Source organism: Lissotriton vulgaris, unplaced genomic scaffold (assembly GCF_964263255.1).
Source record: "Lissotriton vulgaris unplaced genomic scaffold, aLisVul1.2 SCAFFOLD_1545, whole genome shotgun sequence".
In the NCBI taxonomy this organism is placed as follows: domain Eukaryota; kingdom Metazoa; phylum Chordata; class Amphibia; order Caudata; family Salamandridae; genus Lissotriton; species Lissotriton vulgaris.
Window position 1 is genome coordinate 228,910 of NW_028247213.1, and position 16,418 is coordinate 245,327.

The window sequence follows — 16,418 nt, forward strand, 5'->3', positions numbered from 1 at the left end:
TGTTTTGAGAAGTTTCATCACAGAAGAATCAACTGTAGACATCTGTTTCTGTAGTGTAGTGGTTATCACGTTTGCCTCACACGCGAAAGGTCCCCGGTTCGAAACCGGGCAGAAACAGTTGTTATATTGTCTTGGCTGCAATGTTGAGAGGTGCCGTTTTGCCATGAAATTGTCCAGGCCCTGAAGATGGTTTCATGCAGACTCGTTCCAAGAAAGTGAATTCTCTTAAAAACACTAAAGTAATTGGCATGTGGATGTATCTGTTGATTCACTGACCTCGCTTTCATAAGAGCCCTGCATTCTGTTCATTGCTCACCTAGAACATGCATTAACTTTGGGAATTGTTGGCACCAACAGGCATCTTAGTTTAGTGGAGTGTTTCTGGTGTTTAAGTGCAGAAGCCCTGGGCTCAATTCCTCGGTGACCCTTCTCAAGGTGATGATACAAATGCATCATCACCTTTACGTTTAATGTCAGAATTGTTTATTTCTATTTGGTGGTGTATGAATGCTTGCAATAGTATGTTGATTTTTTCTAGCCTTGAATGAATAAAAGCAAATCACTCCTCTTTATGTATTTTTCTAATACATTGATATTTGCATCTCCTTTCCTAGCCTGCATTTTTCACTATCTTACAGGCTGTATATAATAAGTATCAATTCAGGGGCCCTTCTTCTACTCAATTCACAACTGTTCTATCCCGGCATTGATAAGCAATCTACATCTGCTTCTGTTGTATATTGGTTATCATGTTTACCTGACGTGTGAAAGCCCCATGTTTGACAGTGCGCATTAATAAAGAGACCAATGATTTTTATTAAAAGTTGTCATGTGTTTTTGTTACCTTGCACCGGCCAAAAAGTGCCGGAAATGACTTAATTTGCAGTCACTTGAAAAGTAGGGATTCTCAAATAAATGGTAAGAGGTTGGAACAAATCTAAAGGAATGCATGGCATATCTATATGTATGTGTACGCAGGTATCCATATATAAAGATAGATAGATAGATAGATAGATAGATAGATAGATAGATAGATAGATAGATAGATAGATAGATAGATAGATAGATAGATAGATAGATAGATAGATAGATAGATAGATAGATAGATAGATAGATATTGGGAGAGAGAGAGCGTTACTATAAACTGAGACTTTATTTTCCATCAAGCTGTCTTTCCTTTCCTTCAGGAGCAGAATGTTCTGATCATCAGCGCTCCAGAATCTAGTGCTTGGTTGGCAAGCATCACACATTGTGATGTGTTAGCTAAGAGTTCCATGTCGTTCAGACTCATATATTCCTCTGTAGTTGTACCTTGGTGATTCAACAAAATGTGGCATCATAAGCAGCATTCTACTGCCATAGACTGGGCAGAAAAAACATTTAGAATTTCACTGAAAAAGAAAAAAAGCATACTTAGGCAGAGCTTTCTGGACAGTAAGGACATTAGAGTAAGTGATGAATAAGCACTACTTTTGTTAATTTACATAGGCAGAACAGAGACTGCTGGGAAAAGCCTGAAATTAAAGGCACAGAAAATGCCTGCTTCTGGATAGAACACTGAGAAGGGTTGAAAGTGTTTTCTCTGACCCTGGCCACTCGTACAAGCAATCCTATGATAGTCAGAAGGACCCACCCTAAAAAGGAAGGGACAGCCATTTGGACCCTTTCCACCTTTTCTATATCTCGCCTGATCGAGCCTGATCAAGCGCTGATTGAGCGGATTAGCACATGTACTTCTCATTTTGGGAAGGTATTGCTTAGCTTGCTACCAGCAGCTCAGTTATGTTATGATGTTAGAGGCTTGCAAGGAATGCTTTAGTCCTGCATTAGGCAGTTTTTATTGCTACTTGCATTCAAGGGAAAGATAATTAGCCAGAATCTGTGGCCCAGTTATTCAGCTTGGCATTCCGATTTGCACAAAGGGAATAAGCATTTGAGAAAAAATGCAACATGTGTTTCTTATGTTGTTATGAACAGCTTTTTATTCTTTCTCTTTAGGGTCTAGCCACTGCAGAAATAGATAAATAAGTGCTGACTTCCTGTAAGACGTGTCCAATGCTGGGACAAAATAAAAGGGGACACTTATAAATGATAGTGATATCATTTGAGAAAGGGTAAGTTGACACTGAATTTCATGTGTATTCACAGACCAAGCATGAAAAAGTCCCCAGCATGATCTTCATTGCGTGCTTAGAGCTGGTATTAGCTTTTCAGAGGTGCGGGTCTTTCGAAGGCTCGTTGGTCTAGGGGTATGATTCTCGCTTTGGGTGCGAGAGGTCCCGGGTTCAAATCCCGGACGAGCCCTTTCATTGGTGCTTTTTTAAAGTAGTATTGAAGTATGCATTTCAAAGCCAATATCAATTTTCTCTTTGCAGTAGTGGATGAATATTTGCTAGAGTCTCATGCTTTTAACCTTGCCCTGCCTGAGCAAATAGGAAACATTTCTCTTTAAGCATTTTGCAAAAATGCTGAACTTGCATGGCATATACAAGCGTTCAGCTAGGGCTGTCTGGGAAGGTTGCATGAAAGAAATCTAAAACCAGAGGCCCTTGGAATAGCCTGTTTTGAGAAGTTTCATCACAGAAGAATCAACTGTAGACATCTGTTTCTGTAGTGTAGTGGTTATCACGTTTGCCTCACACGCGAAAGGTCCACGGTTCGAAACCGGGCAGAAACAGTTGTTATATTGTCTTGGCTGCAATGTTGAGAGGTGCCGTTTTGCCATGAAATTGTCCAGGCCCTGAAGATGGTTTCATGCAGACTCGTTCCAAGAAAGTGAATTCTCTTAAAAACACTAAAGTAATTGGCATGTGGATGTATCTGTTGATTCACTGACCTCGCTTTCATAAGAGCCCTGCATTCTGTTCATTGCTCACCTAGAACATGCATTAACTTTGGGAATTGTTGGCACCAACAGGCATCTTAGTTTAGTGGAGTGTTTCTGGTGTTTAAGTGCAGAAGCCCTGGGCTCAATTCCTCGGTGACCCTTCTCAAGGTGATGATACAAATGCATCATCACCTTTACGTTTAATGTCAGAATTGTTTATTTCTATTTGGTGGTGTATGAATGCTTGCAATAGTATGTTGATTTTTTCTAGCCTTGAATGAATAAAAGCAAATCACTCCTCTTTATGTATTTTTCTAATACATTGATATTTGCATCTCCTTTCCTAGCCTGCATTTTTCACTATCTTACAGGCTGTATATAATAAGTATCAATTCAGGGGCCCTTCTTCTACTCAATTCACAACTGTTCTATCCCGGCATTGATAAGCAATCTACATCTGCTTCTGTTGTATATTGGTTATCATGTTTACCTGACGTGTGAAAGCCCCATGTTTGACAGTGCGCATTAATAAAGAGACCAATGATTTTTATTAAAAGTTGTCATGTGTTTTTGTTACCTTGCACCGGCCAAAAAGTGCCGGAAATGACTTCATTTGCAGTCACTTGAAAAGTAGGGATTCTCAAATAAATGGTAAGAGGTTGGAACAAATCTAAAGGAATGCATGGCATATCTATATGTATGTGTACGCAGGTATCCATATATAAAGATAGATAGATAGATAGATAGATAGATAGATAGATAGATAGATAGATAGATAGATAGATAGATAGATAGATAGATAGATAGATAGATAGATAGATAGATAGATAGATAGATAGATAGATAGATAGATAGATAGATAGATAGATAGATAGATAGATAGATAGATAGATAGATAGATAGATAGATAGATAGATAGATAGATAGATATTGGGAGAGAGAGAGCGTTAATATAAACTGAGACTTTATTTTCCATCAAGCTGTCTTTCCTTTCCTTCAGGAGCAGAATGTTCTGATCATCAGCGCTCCAGAATCTAGTGCTTGGTTGGCAAGCATCACACATTGTGATGTGTTAGCTAAGAGTTCCATGTCGTTCAGACTCATATATTCCTCTGTAGTTGTACCTTGGTGATTCAACAAAATGTGGCATCATAAGCAGCATTCTACTGCCATAGACTGGGCAGAAAAAACATTTAGAATTTCACTGAAAAAGAAAAAAAGCATACTTAGGCAGAGCTTTCTGGACAGTAAGGACATTAGAGTAAGTGATGAATAAGCACTGCTTTTGTTAATTTACATAGGCAGAACAGAGACTGCTGGGAAAAGCCTGAAATTAAAGGCACAGAAAATGCCTGCTTCTGGATAGAACACTGAGAAGGGTTGAAAGTTTTTTCTCTGACCCTGGCCACTCGTACAAGCAATCCTATGATAGTCAGAAGGACCCACCCTAAAAAGGAAGGGACAGCCATTTGGACCCTTTCCACCTTTTCTATATCTCGCCTGATCGAGCCTGATCGAGCGCTGATTGAGCGGATTAGCACATGTACTTCTCATTTTGGGAAGGTATTGCTTAGCTTGCTACCAGCAGCTCAGTTATGTTATGATGTTAGAGGCTTGCAAGGAATGCTTTAGTCCTGCATTAGGCAGTTTTTATTGCTACTTGCATTCAAGGGAAAGATAATTAGCCAGAATCTGTGGCCCAGTTATTCAGCTTGGCATTCCGATTTGCACAAAGGGAATAAGCATTTGAGAAAAAATGCAACATGTGTTTCTTATGTTGTTATGAACAGCTTTTTATTCTTTCTCTTTAGGGTCTAGCCACTGCAGAAATAGATAAATAAGTGCTGACTTCCTGTAAGACGTGTCCAATGCTGGGACAAAATAAAAGGGGACACTTATAAATGATAGTGATATCATTTGAGAAAGGGTAAGTTGACACTGAATTTCATGTGTATTCACAGACCAAGCATGAAAAAGTCCCCAGCATGATCTTCATTGCGTGCTTAGAGCTGGTATTAGCTTTTCAGAGGTGCGGGTCTTTCGAAGGCTCGTTGGTCTAGGGGTATGATTCTCACTTTGGGTGCGAGAGGTCCCGGGTTCAAATCCCGGACGAGCCCTTTCATTGGTGCTTTTTTAAAGTAGTATTGAAGTATGCATTTCAAAGCCAATATCAATTTTCTCTTTGCAGTAGTGGATGAATATTTGCTAGAGTCTCATGCTTTTAACCTTGCCCTGCCTGAGCAAATAGGAAACATTTCTCTTTAAGCATTTTGCAAAAATGCTGAACTTGCATGGCATATACAAGCGTTCAGCTAGGGCTGTCTGGGAAGGTTGCATGAAAGAAATCTAAAACCAGAGGCCCTTGGAATAGCCTGTTTTGAGAAGTTTCATCACAGAAGAATCAACTGTAGACATCTGTTTCTGTAGTGTAGTGGTTATCACGTTTGCCTCACACGCGAAAGGTCCCCGGTTCGAAACCGGGCAGAAACAGTTGTTATATTGTCTTGGCTGCAATGTTGAGAGGTGCCGTTTTGCCATGAAATTGTCCAGGCCCTGAAGATGGTTTCATGCAGACTCGTTCCAAGAAAGTGAATTCTCTTAAAAACACTAAAGTAATTGGCATGTGGATGTATCTGTTGATTCACTGACCTCGCTTTCATAAGAGCCCTGCATTCTGTTCATTGCTCACCTAGAACATGCATTAACTTTGGGAATTGTTGGCACCAACAGGCATCTTAGTTTAGTGGAGTGTTTCTGGTGTTTAAGTGCAGAAGCCCTGGGCTCAATTCCTCGGTGACCCTTCTCAAGGTGATGATACAAATGCATCATCACCTTTACGTTTAATGTCAGAATTGTTTATTTCTATTTGGTGGTGTATGAATGCTTGCAATAGTATGTTGATTTTTTCTAGCCTTGAATGAATAAAAGCAAATCACTCCTCTTTATGTATTTTTCTAATACATTGATATTTGCATCTCCTTTCCTAGCCTGCATTTTTCACTATCTTACAGGCTGTATATAATAAGTATCAATTCAGGGGCCCTTCTTCTACTCAATTCACAACTGTTCTATCCCGGAATTGATAAGCAATCTACATCTGCTTCTGTTGTATATTGGTTATCATGTTTACCTGACGTGTGAAAGCCCCATGTTTGACAGTGCGCATTAATAAAGAGACCAATGATTTTTATTAAAAGTTGTCATGTGTTTTTGTTACCTTGCACCGGCCAAAAAGTGCCGGAAATGACTTCATTTGCAGTCACTTGAAAAGTAGGGATTCTCAAATAAATGGTAAGAGGTTGGAACAAATCTAAAGGAATGCATGGCATATCTATATGTATGTGTACGCAGGTATCCATATATAAAGATAGATAGATAGATAGATAGATAGATAGATAGATAGATAGATAGATAGATAGATAGATAGATAGATAGATAGATAGATAGATAGATAGATAGATAGATAGATAGATAGATATTCGGAGAGAGAGAGCGTTAATATAAACTGAGACTTTATTTTCCATCAAGCTGTCTTTCCTTTCCTTCAGGAGCAGAATGTTCTGATCATCAGCGCTCCAGAATCTAGTGCTTGGTTGGCAAGCATCACACATTGTGATGTGTTAGCTAAGAGTTCCATGTCGTTCAGACTCATATATTCCTCTGTAGTTGTACCTTGGTGATTCAACAAAATGTGGCATCATAAGCAGCATTCTACTGCCATAGACTGGGCAGAAAAAACATTTAGAATTTCACTGAAAAAGAAAAAAAGCATACTTAGGCAGAGCTTTCTGGACAGTAAGGACATTAGAGTAAGTGATGAATAAGCACTACTTTTGTTAATTTACATAGGCAGAACAGAGACTGCTGGGAAAAGCCTGAAATTAAAGGCACAGAAAATGCCTGCTTCTGGATAGAACACTGAGAAGGGTTGAAAGTTTTTTCTCTGACCCTGGCCACTCGTACAAGCAATCCTATGATAGTCAGAAGGACCCACCCTAAAAAGGAAGGGACAGCCATTTGGACCCTTTCCACCTTTTCTATATCTCGCCTGATCGAGCCTGATCGAGCGCTGATTGAGCGGATTAGCACATGTACTTCTCATTTTGGGAAGGTATTGCTTAGCTTGCTACCAGCAGCTCAGTTATGTTATGATGTTAGAGGCTTGCAAGGAATGCTTTAGTCCTGCATTAGGCAGTTTTTATTGCTACTTGCATTCAAGGGAAAGATAATTAGCCAGAATCTGTGGCCCAGTTATTCAGCTTGGCATTCCGATTTGCACAAAGGGAATAAGCATTTGAGAAAAAATGCAACATGTGTTTCTTATGTTGTTATGAACAGCTTTTTATTCTTTCTCTTTAGGGTCTAGCCACTGCAGAAATAGATAAATAAGTGCTGACTTCCTGTAAGACGTGTCCAATGCTGGGACAAAATAAAAGGGGACACTTATAAATGATAGTGATATCATTTGAGAAAGGGTAAGTTGACACTGAATTTCATGTGTATTCACAGACCAAGCATGAAAAAGTCTACAGCATGATCTTCATTGCGTGCTTAGAGCTGGTATTAGCTTTTCAGAGGTGCGGGTCTTTCGAAGGCTCGTTGGTCTAGGGGTATGATTCTCGCTTTGGGTGCGAGAGGTCCCGGGTTCAAATCCCGGACGAGCCCTTTCATTGGTGCTTTTTTAAAGTAGTATTGAAGTATGCATTTCAAAGCCAATATCAATTTTCTCTTTGCAGTAGTGGATGAATATTTGCTAGAGTCTCATGCTTTTAACCTTGCCCTGCCTGAGCAAATAGGAAACATTTCTCTTTAAGCATTTTGCAAAAATGCTGAACTTGCATGGCATATACAAGCGTTCAGCTAGGGCTGTCTGGGAAGGTTGCATGAAAGAAATCTAAAACCAGAGGCCCTTGGAATAGCCTGTTTTGAGAAGTTTCATCACAGAAGAATCAACTGTAGACATCTGTTTCTGTAGTGTAGTGGTTATCACGTTTGCCTCACACGCGAAAGGTCCCCGGTTCGAAACCGGGCAGAAACAGTTGTTATATTGTCTTGGCTGCAATGTTGAGAGGTGCCGTTTTGCCATGAAATTGTCCAGGCCCTGAAGATGGTTTCATGCAGACTCGTTCCAAGAAAGTGAATTCTCTTAAAAACACTAAAGTAATTGGCATGTGGATGTATCTGTTGATTCACTGACCTCGCTTTCATAAGAGCCCTGCATTCTGTTCATTGCTCACCTAGAACATGCATTAACTTTGGGAATTGTTGGCACCAACAGGCATCTTAGTTTAGTGGAGTGTTTCTGGTGTTTAAGTGCAGAAGCCCTGGGCTCAATTCCTCGGTGACCCTTCTCAAGGTGATGATACAAATGCATCATCACCTTTACGTTTAATGTCAGAATTGTTTATTTCTATTTGGTGGTGTATGAATGCTTGCAATAGTATGTTGATTTTTTCTAGCCTTGAATGAATAAAAGCAAATCACTCCTCTTTATGTATTTTTCTAATACATTGATATTTGCATCTCCTTTCCTAGCCTGCATTTTTCACTATCTTACAGGCTGTATATAATAAGTATCAATTCAGGGGCCCTTCTTCTACTCAATTCACAACTGTTCTATCCCGGCATTGATAAGCAATCTACATCTGCTTCTGTTGTATATTGGTTATCATGTTTACCTGACGTGTGAAAGCCCCATGTTTGACAGTGCGCATTAATAAAGAGACCAATGATTTTTATTAAAAGTTGTCATGTGTTTTTGTTACCTTGCACCGGCCAAAAAGTGCCGGAAATGACTTCATTTGCAGTCACTTGAAAAGTAGGGATTCTCAAATAAATGGTAAGAGGTTGGAACAAATCTAAAGGAATGCATGGCATATCTATATGTATGTGTACGCAGGTATCCATATATAAAGATAGATAGATAGATAGATAGATAGATAGATAGATAGATAGATAGATAGATAGATAGATAGATAGATAGATAGATAGATAGATAGATAGATAGATAGATAGATAGATAGATAGATAGATAGATAGATAGATAGATAGATAGATAGATAGATAGATAGATAGATAGATAGATAGATAGATAGATATTGGGAGAGAGAGAGCGTTAATATAAACTGAGACTTTATTTTCCATCAAGCTGTCTTTCCTTTCCTTCAGGAGCAGAATGTTCTGATCATCAGCGCTCCAGAATCTAGTGCTTGGTTGGCAAGCATCACACATTGTGATGTGTTAGCTAAGAGTTCCATGTCGTTCAGACTCATATATTCCTCTGTAGTTGTACCTTGGTGATTCAACAAAATGTGGCATCATAAGCAGCATTCTACTGCCATAGACTGGGCAGAAAAAACATTTAGAATTTCACTGAAAAAGAAAAAAAGCATACTTAGGCAGAGCTTTCTGGACAGTAAGGACATTAGAGTAAGTGATGAATAAGCACTGCTTTTGTTAATTTACATAGGCAGAACAGAGACTGCTGGGAAAAGCCTGAAATTAAAGGCACAGAAAATGCCTGCTTCTGGATAGAACACTGAGAAGGGTTGAAAGTTTTTTCTCTGACCCTGGCCACTCGTACAAGCAATCCTATGATAGTCAGAAGGACCCACCCTAAAAAGGAAGGGACAGCCATTTGGACCCTTTCCACCTTTTCTATATCTCGCCTGATCGAGCCTGATCGAGCGCTGATTGAGCGGATTAGCACATGTACTTCTCATTTTGGGAAGGTATTGCTTAGCTTGCTACCAGCAGCTCAGTTATGTTATGATGTTAGAGGCTTGCAAGGAATGCTTTAGTCCTGCATTAGGCAGTTTTTATTGCTACTTGCATTCAAGGGAAAGATAATTAGCCAGAATCTGTGGCCCAGTTATTCAGCTTGGCATTCCGATTTGCACAAAGGGAATAAGCATTTGAGAAAAAATGCAACATGTGTTTCTTATGTTGTTATGAACAGCTTTTTATTCTTTCTCTTTAGGGTCTAGCCACTGCAGAAATAGATAAATAAGTGCTGACTTCCTGTAAGACGTGTCCAATGCTGGGACAAAATAAAAGGGGACACTTATAAATGATAGTGATATCATTTGAGAAAGGGTAAGTTGACACTGAATTTCATGTGTATTCACAGACCAAGCATGAAAAAGTCCCCAGCATGATCTTCATTGCGTGCTTAGAGCTGGTATTAGCTTTTCAGAGGTGCGGGTCTTTCGAAGGCTCGTTGGTCTAGGGGTATGATTCTCGCTTTGGGTGCGAGAGGTCCCGGGTTCAAATCCCGGACGAGCCCTTTCATTGGTGCTTTTTTAAAGTAGTATTGAAGTATGCATTTCAAAGCCAATATCAATTTTCTCTTTGCAGTAGTGGATGAATATTTGCTAGAGTCTCATGCTTTTAACCTTGCCCTGCCTGAGCAAATAGGAAACATTTCTCTTTAAGCATTTTGCAAAAATGCTGAACTTGCATGGCATATACAAGCGTTCAGCTAGGGCTGTCTGGGAAGGTTGCATGAAAGAAATCTAAAACCAGAGGCCCTTGGAATAGCCTGTTTTGAGAAGTTTCATCACAGAAGAATCAACTGTAGACATCTGTTTCTGTAGTGTAGTGGTTATCACGTTTGCCTCACACGCGAAAGGTCCCCGGTTCGAAACCGGGCAGAAACAGTTGTTATATTGTCTTGGCTGCAATGTTGAGAGGTGCCGTTTTGCCATGAAATTGTCCAGGCCCTGAAGATGGTTTCATGCAGACTCGTTCCAAGAAAGTGAATTCTCTTAAAAACACTAAAGTAATTGGCATGTGGATGTATCTGTTGATTCACAGACCTCGCTTTGAAAAGAGCCCTGCATTCTGTTCATTGCTCACCTAGAACATGCATTAACTTTGGGAATTGTTGGCACCAACAGGCATCTTAGTTTAGTGGAGTGTTTCTGGTGTTTAAGTGCAGAAGCCCTGGGCTCAATTCCTCGGTGACCCTTCTCAAGGTGATGATACAAATGCATCGTCACCTTTACGTTTAATGTCAGAATTGTTTATTTCTATTTGGTGGTGTATGAATGCTTGCAATAGTATGTTGATTTTTTCTAGCCTTGAATGAATAAAAGCAAATCACTCCTCTTTATGTATTTTTCTAATACATTGATATTTGCATCTCCTTTCCTAGCCTGCATTTTTCACTATCTTACAGGCTGTATATAATAAGTATCAATTCAGGGGCCCTTCTTCTACTCAATTCACAACTGTTCTATCCCGGCATTGATAAGCAATCTACATCTGCTTCTGTTGTATATTGGTTATCATGTTTACCTGACGTGTGAAAGCCCCATGTTTGACAGTGCGCGTTAATAAAGAGACCAATGATTTTTATTAAAAGTTGTCATGTGTTTTTGTTACCTTGCACCGGCCAAAAAGTGCCGGAAATGACTTCATTTGCAGTCACTTGAAAAGTAGGGATTCTCAAATAAATGGTAAGAGGTTGGAACAAATCTAAAGGAATGCCTGGCATATCTATATGTATGTGTACGCAGGTATCCATATATAAAGATAGATAGATAGATAGATAGATAGATAGATAGATAGATAGATAGATAGATAGATAGATAGATAGATAGATAGATAGATAGATAGATAGATAGATAGATAGATAGATAGATAGATAGATAGATAGATAGATAGATAGATAGATAGATAGATAGATAGATAGATATTGGGAGAGAGAGAGCGTTAATATAAACTGAGACTTTATTTTCCATCAAGCTGTCTTTCCTTTCCTTCAGGAGCAGAATGTTCTGATCATCAGCGCTCCAGAATCTAGTGCTTGGTTGGCAAGCATCACACATTGTGATGTGTTAGCTAAGAGTTCCATGTCGTTCAGACTCATATATTCCTCTGTAGTTGTACCTTGGTGATTCAACAAAATGTGGCATTATAAGCAGCATTCTACTGCCATAGACTGGGCAGAAAAAACATTTAGAATTTCACTGAAAAAGAAAAAAAGCATACTTAGGCAGAGCTTTCTGGACAGTAAGGACATTAGAGTAAGTGATGAATAAGCACTACTTTTGTTAATTTACATAGGCAGAACAGAGACTGCTGGGAAAAGCCTGAAATTAAAGGCACAGAAAATGCCTGCTTCTGGATAGAACACTGAGAAGGGTTGAAAGTTTTTTCTCTGACCCTGGCCACTCGTACAAGCAATCCTATGATAGTCAGAAGGACCCACCCTAAAAAGGAAGGGACAGCCATTTGGACCCTTTCCACCTTTTCTATATCTCGCCTGATCGAGCCTGATCGAGCGCTGATTGAGCGGATTAGCACATGTACTTCTCATTTTGGGAAGGTATTGCTTAGCTTGCTACCAGCAGCTCAGTTATGTTATGATGTTAGAGGCTTGCAAGGAATGCTTTAGTCCTGCATTAGGCAGTTTTTATTGCTACTTGCATTCAAGGGAAAGATAATTAGCCAGAATCTGTGGCCCAGTTATTCAGCTTGGCATTCCGATTTGCACAAAGGGAATAAGCATTTGAGAAAAAATGCAACATGTGTTTCTTATGTTGTTATGAACAGCTTTTTATTCTTTCTCTTTAGGGTCTAGCCACTGCAGAAATAGATAAATAAGTGCTGACTTCCTGTAAGACGTGTCCAATGCTGGGACAAAATAAAAGGGGACACTTATAAATGATAGTGATATCATTTGAGAAAGGGTAAGTTGACACTGAATTTCATGTGTATTCACAGACCAAGCATGAAAAAGTCCCCAGCATGATCTTCATTGCGTGCTTAGAGCTGGTATTAGCTTTTCAGAGGTGCGGGTCTTTCGAAGGCTCGTTGGTCTAGGGGTATGATTCTCGCTTTGGGTGCGAGAGGTCCCGGGTTCAAATCCCGGACGAGCCCTTTCATTGGTGCTTTTTTAAAGTAGTATTGAAGTATGCATTTCAAAGCCAATATCAATTTTCTCTTTGCAGTAGTGGATGAATATTTGCTAGAGTCTCATGCTTTTAACCTTGCCCTGCCTGAGCAAATAGGAAACATTTCTCTTTAAGCATTTTGCAAAAATGCTGAACTTGCATGGCATATACAAGCGTTCAGCTAGGGCTGTCTGGGAAGGTTGCATGAAAGAAATCTAAAACCAGAGGCCCTTGGAATAGCCTGTTTTGAGAAGTTTCATCACAGAAGAATCAACTGTAGACATCTGTTTCTGTAGTGTAGTGGTTATCACGTTTGCCTCACACGCGAAAGGTCCCCGGTTCGAAACCGGGCAGAAACAGTTGTTATATTGTCTTGGCTGCAATGTTGAGAGGTGCCGTTTTGCCATGAAATTGTCCAGGCCCTGAAGATGGTTTCATGCAGACTCGTTCCAAGAAAGTGAATTCTCTTAAAAACACTAAAGTAATTGGCATGTGGATGTATCTGTTGATTCACTGACCTCGCTTTCATAAGAGCCCTGCATTCTGTTCATTGCTCACCTAGAACATGCATTAACTTTGGGAATTGTTGGCACCAACAGGCATCTTAGTTTAGTGGAGTGTTTCTGGTGTTTAAGTGCAGAAGCCCTGGGCTCAATTCCTCGGTGACCCTTCTCAAGGTGATGATACAAATGCATCATCACCTTTACGTTTAATGTCAGAATTGTTTATTTCTATTTGGTGGTGTATGAATGCTTGCAATAGTATGTTGATTTTTTCTAGCCTTGAATGAATAAAAGCAAATCACTCCTCTTTATGTATTTTTCTAATACATTGATATTTGCATCTCCTTTCCTAGCCTGCATTTTTCACTATCTTACAGGCTGTATATAATAAGTATCAATTCAGGGGCCCTTCTTCTACTCAATTCACAACTGTTCTATCCCGGAATTGATAAGCAATCTACATCTGCTTCTGTTGTATATTGGTTATCATGTTTACCTGACGTGTGAAAGCCCCATGTTTGACAGTGCGCGTTAATAAAGAGACCAATGATTTTTATTAAAAGTTGTCATGTGTTTTTGTTACCTTGCACCGGCCAAAAAGTGCCGGAAATGACTTCATTTGCAGTCACTTGAAAAGTAGGGATTCTCAAATAAATGGTAAGAGGTTGGAACAAATCTAAAGGAATGCATGGCATATCTATATGTATGTGTACGCAGGTATCCATATATAAAGATAGATAGATAGATAGATAGATAGATAGATAGATAGATAGATAGATAGATAGATAGATAGATAGATAGATAGATAGATAGATAGATAGATAGATAGATAGATAGATAGATAGATAGATAGATAGATAGATAGATAGATAGATAGATAGATATTGGGAGAGAGAGAGCGTTAATATAAACTGAGACTTTATTTTCCATCAAGCTGTCTTTCCTTTCCTTCAGGAGCAGAATGTTCTGATCATCAGCGCTCCAGAATCTAGTGCTTGGTTGGCAAGCATCACACATTGTGATGTGTTAGCTAAGAGTTCCATGTCGTTCAGACTCATATATTCCTCTGTAGTTGTACCTTGGTGATTCAACAAAATGTGGCATTATAAGCAGCATTCTACTGCCATAGACTGGGCAGAAAAAACATTTAGAATTTCACTGAAAAAGAAAAAAAGCATACTTAGGCAGAGCTTTCTGGACAGTAAGGACATTAGAGTAAGTGATGAATAAGCACTACTTTTGTTAATTTACATAGGCAGAACAGAGACTGCTGGGAAAAGCCTGAAATTAAAGGCACAGAAAATGCCTGCTTCTGGATAGAACACTGAGAAGGGTTGAAAGTTTTTTCTCTGACCCTGGCCACTCGTACAAGCAATCCTATGATAGTCAGAAGGACCCACCCTAAAAAGGAAGGGACAGCCATTTGGACCCTTTCCACCTTTTCTATATCTCGCCTGATCGAGCCTGATCGAGCGCTGATTGAGCGGATTAGCACATGTACTTCTCATTTTGGGAAGGTATTGCTTAGCTTGCTACCAGCAGCTCAGTTATGTTATGATGTTAGAGGCTTGCAAGGAATGCTTTAGTCCTGCATTAGGCAGTTTTTATTGCTACTTGCATTCAAGGGAAAGATAATTAGCCAGAATCTGTGGCCCAGTTATTCAGCTTGGCATTCCGATTTGCACAAAGGGAATAAGCATTTGAGAAAAAATGCAACATGTGTTTCTTATGTTGTTATGAACAGCTTTTTATTCTTTCTCTTTAGGGTCTAGCCACTGCAGAAATAGATAAATAAGTGCTGACTTCCTGTAAGACGTGTCCAATGCTGGGACAAAATAAAAGGGGACACTTATAAATGATAGTGATATCATTTGAGAAAGGGTAAGTTGACACTGAATTTCATGTGTATTCACAGACCAAGCATGAAAAAGTCCCCAGCATGATCTTCATTGCGTGCTTAGAGCTGGTATTAGCTTTTCAGAGGTGCGGGTCTTTCGAAGGCTCGTTGGTCTAGGGGTATGATTCTCGCTTTGGGTGCGAGAGGTCCCGGGTTCAAATCCCGGACGAGCCCTTTCATTGGTGCTTTTTTAAAGTAGTATTGAAGTATGCATTTCAAAGCCAATATCAATTTTCTCTTTGCAGTAGTGGATGAATATTTGCTAGAGTCTCATGCTTTTAACCTTGCCCTGCCTGAGCAAATAGGAAACATTTCTCTTTAAGCATTTTGCAAAAATGCTGAACTTGCATGGCATATACAAGCGTTCAGCTAGGGCTGTCTGGGAAGGTTGCATGAAAGAAATCTAAAACCAGAGGCCCTTGGAATAGCCTGTTTTGAGAAGTTTCATCACAGAAGAATCAACTGTAGACATCTGTTTCTGTAGTGTAGTGGTTATCACGTTTGCCTCACACGCGAAAGGTCCCCGGTTCGAAACCGGGCAGAAACAGTTGTTATATTGTCTTGGCTGCAATGTTGAGAGGTGCCGTTTTGCCATGAAATTGTCCAGGCCCTGAAGATGGTTTCATGCAGACTCGTTCCAAGAAAGTGAATTCTCTTAAAAACACTAAAGTAATTGGCATGTGGATGTATCTGTTGATTCACTGACCTCGCTTTCATAAGAGCCCTGCATTCTGTTCATTGCTCACCTAGAACATGCATTAACTTTGGGAATTGTTGGCACCAACAGGCATCTTAGTTTAGTGGAGTGTTTCTGGTGTTTAAGTGCAGAAGCCCTGGGCTCAATTCCTCGGTGACCCTTCTCAAGGTGATGATACAAATGCATCATCACCTTTACGTTTAATGTCAGAATTGTTTATTTCTATTTGGTGGTGTATGAATGCTTGCAATAGTATGTTGATTTTTTCTAGCCTTGAATGAATAAAAGCAAATCACTCCTCTTTATGTATTTTTCTAATACATTGATATTTGCATCTCCTTTCCTAGCCTGCATTTTTCACTATCTTACAGGCTGTATATAATAAGTATCAATTCAGGGGCCCTTCTTCTACTCAATTCACAACTGTTCTATCCCGGAATTGATAAGCAATCTACATCTGCTTCTGTTGTATATTGGTTATCATGTTTACCTGACGTGTGAAAGCCCCATGTTTGACAGTGCGCGTTAATAAAGAGACCAATGATTTTTATTAAAAGTTGTCATGTGTTTTTGTTACCTTGCACCGGCCAAAAAG

The 16,418-nt window shown here is 39.6% G+C and overlaps 11 non-coding genes across 11 annotated transcripts; all 11 read left to right on the plus strand.

The window, feature by feature from the left end:
- The first annotated feature begins 44 nt into the window (after positions 1-44).
- Positions 45-117, plus strand: TRNAV-CAC (transfer RNA valine (anticodon CAC)). Its single transcript has one exon. It is a non-coding gene; the product is annotated as a tRNA-Val (tRNA).
- A 2,115-nt stretch (positions 118-2,232) lies between these two features.
- TRNAP-UGG (transfer RNA proline (anticodon UGG)) lies at positions 2,233-2,304 on the plus strand. The gene has a single exon. It is a non-coding gene; the product is annotated as a tRNA-Pro (tRNA).
- Positions 2,305-5,244: 2,940 nt separating this feature from the next.
- On the plus strand, positions 5,245-5,317 carry TRNAV-CAC (transfer RNA valine (anticodon CAC)). The gene has a single exon. It is a non-coding gene; the product is annotated as a tRNA-Val (tRNA).
- A 2,103-nt stretch (positions 5,318-7,420) lies between these two features.
- On the plus strand, positions 7,421-7,492 carry TRNAP-UGG (transfer RNA proline (anticodon UGG)). The gene has a single exon. It is a non-coding gene; the product is annotated as a tRNA-Pro (tRNA).
- A 300-nt stretch (positions 7,493-7,792) lies between these two features.
- TRNAV-CAC (transfer RNA valine (anticodon CAC)) lies at positions 7,793-7,865 on the plus strand. The gene has a single exon. It is a non-coding gene; the product is annotated as a tRNA-Val (tRNA).
- Positions 7,866-10,040: 2,175 nt separating this feature from the next.
- TRNAP-UGG (transfer RNA proline (anticodon UGG)) lies at positions 10,041-10,112 on the plus strand. Its single transcript has one exon. It is a non-coding gene; the product is annotated as a tRNA-Pro (tRNA).
- A 300-nt stretch (positions 10,113-10,412) lies between these two features.
- Positions 10,413-10,485, plus strand: TRNAV-CAC (transfer RNA valine (anticodon CAC)). Its single transcript has one exon. It is a non-coding gene; the product is annotated as a tRNA-Val (tRNA).
- Positions 10,486-12,640: 2,155 nt separating this feature from the next.
- On the plus strand, positions 12,641-12,712 carry TRNAP-UGG (transfer RNA proline (anticodon UGG)). The gene has a single exon. It is a non-coding gene; the product is annotated as a tRNA-Pro (tRNA).
- A 300-nt stretch (positions 12,713-13,012) lies between these two features.
- Positions 13,013-13,085, plus strand: TRNAV-CAC (transfer RNA valine (anticodon CAC)). The gene has a single exon. It is a non-coding gene; the product is annotated as a tRNA-Val (tRNA).
- Positions 13,086-15,228: 2,143 nt separating this feature from the next.
- Positions 15,229-15,300, plus strand: TRNAP-UGG (transfer RNA proline (anticodon UGG)). The gene has a single exon. It is a non-coding gene; the product is annotated as a tRNA-Pro (tRNA).
- Positions 15,301-15,600: 300 nt separating this feature from the next.
- On the plus strand, positions 15,601-15,673 carry TRNAV-CAC (transfer RNA valine (anticodon CAC)). Its single transcript has one exon. It is a non-coding gene; the product is annotated as a tRNA-Val (tRNA).
- The last annotated feature ends 745 nt before the right edge of the window (positions 15,674-16,418 follow it).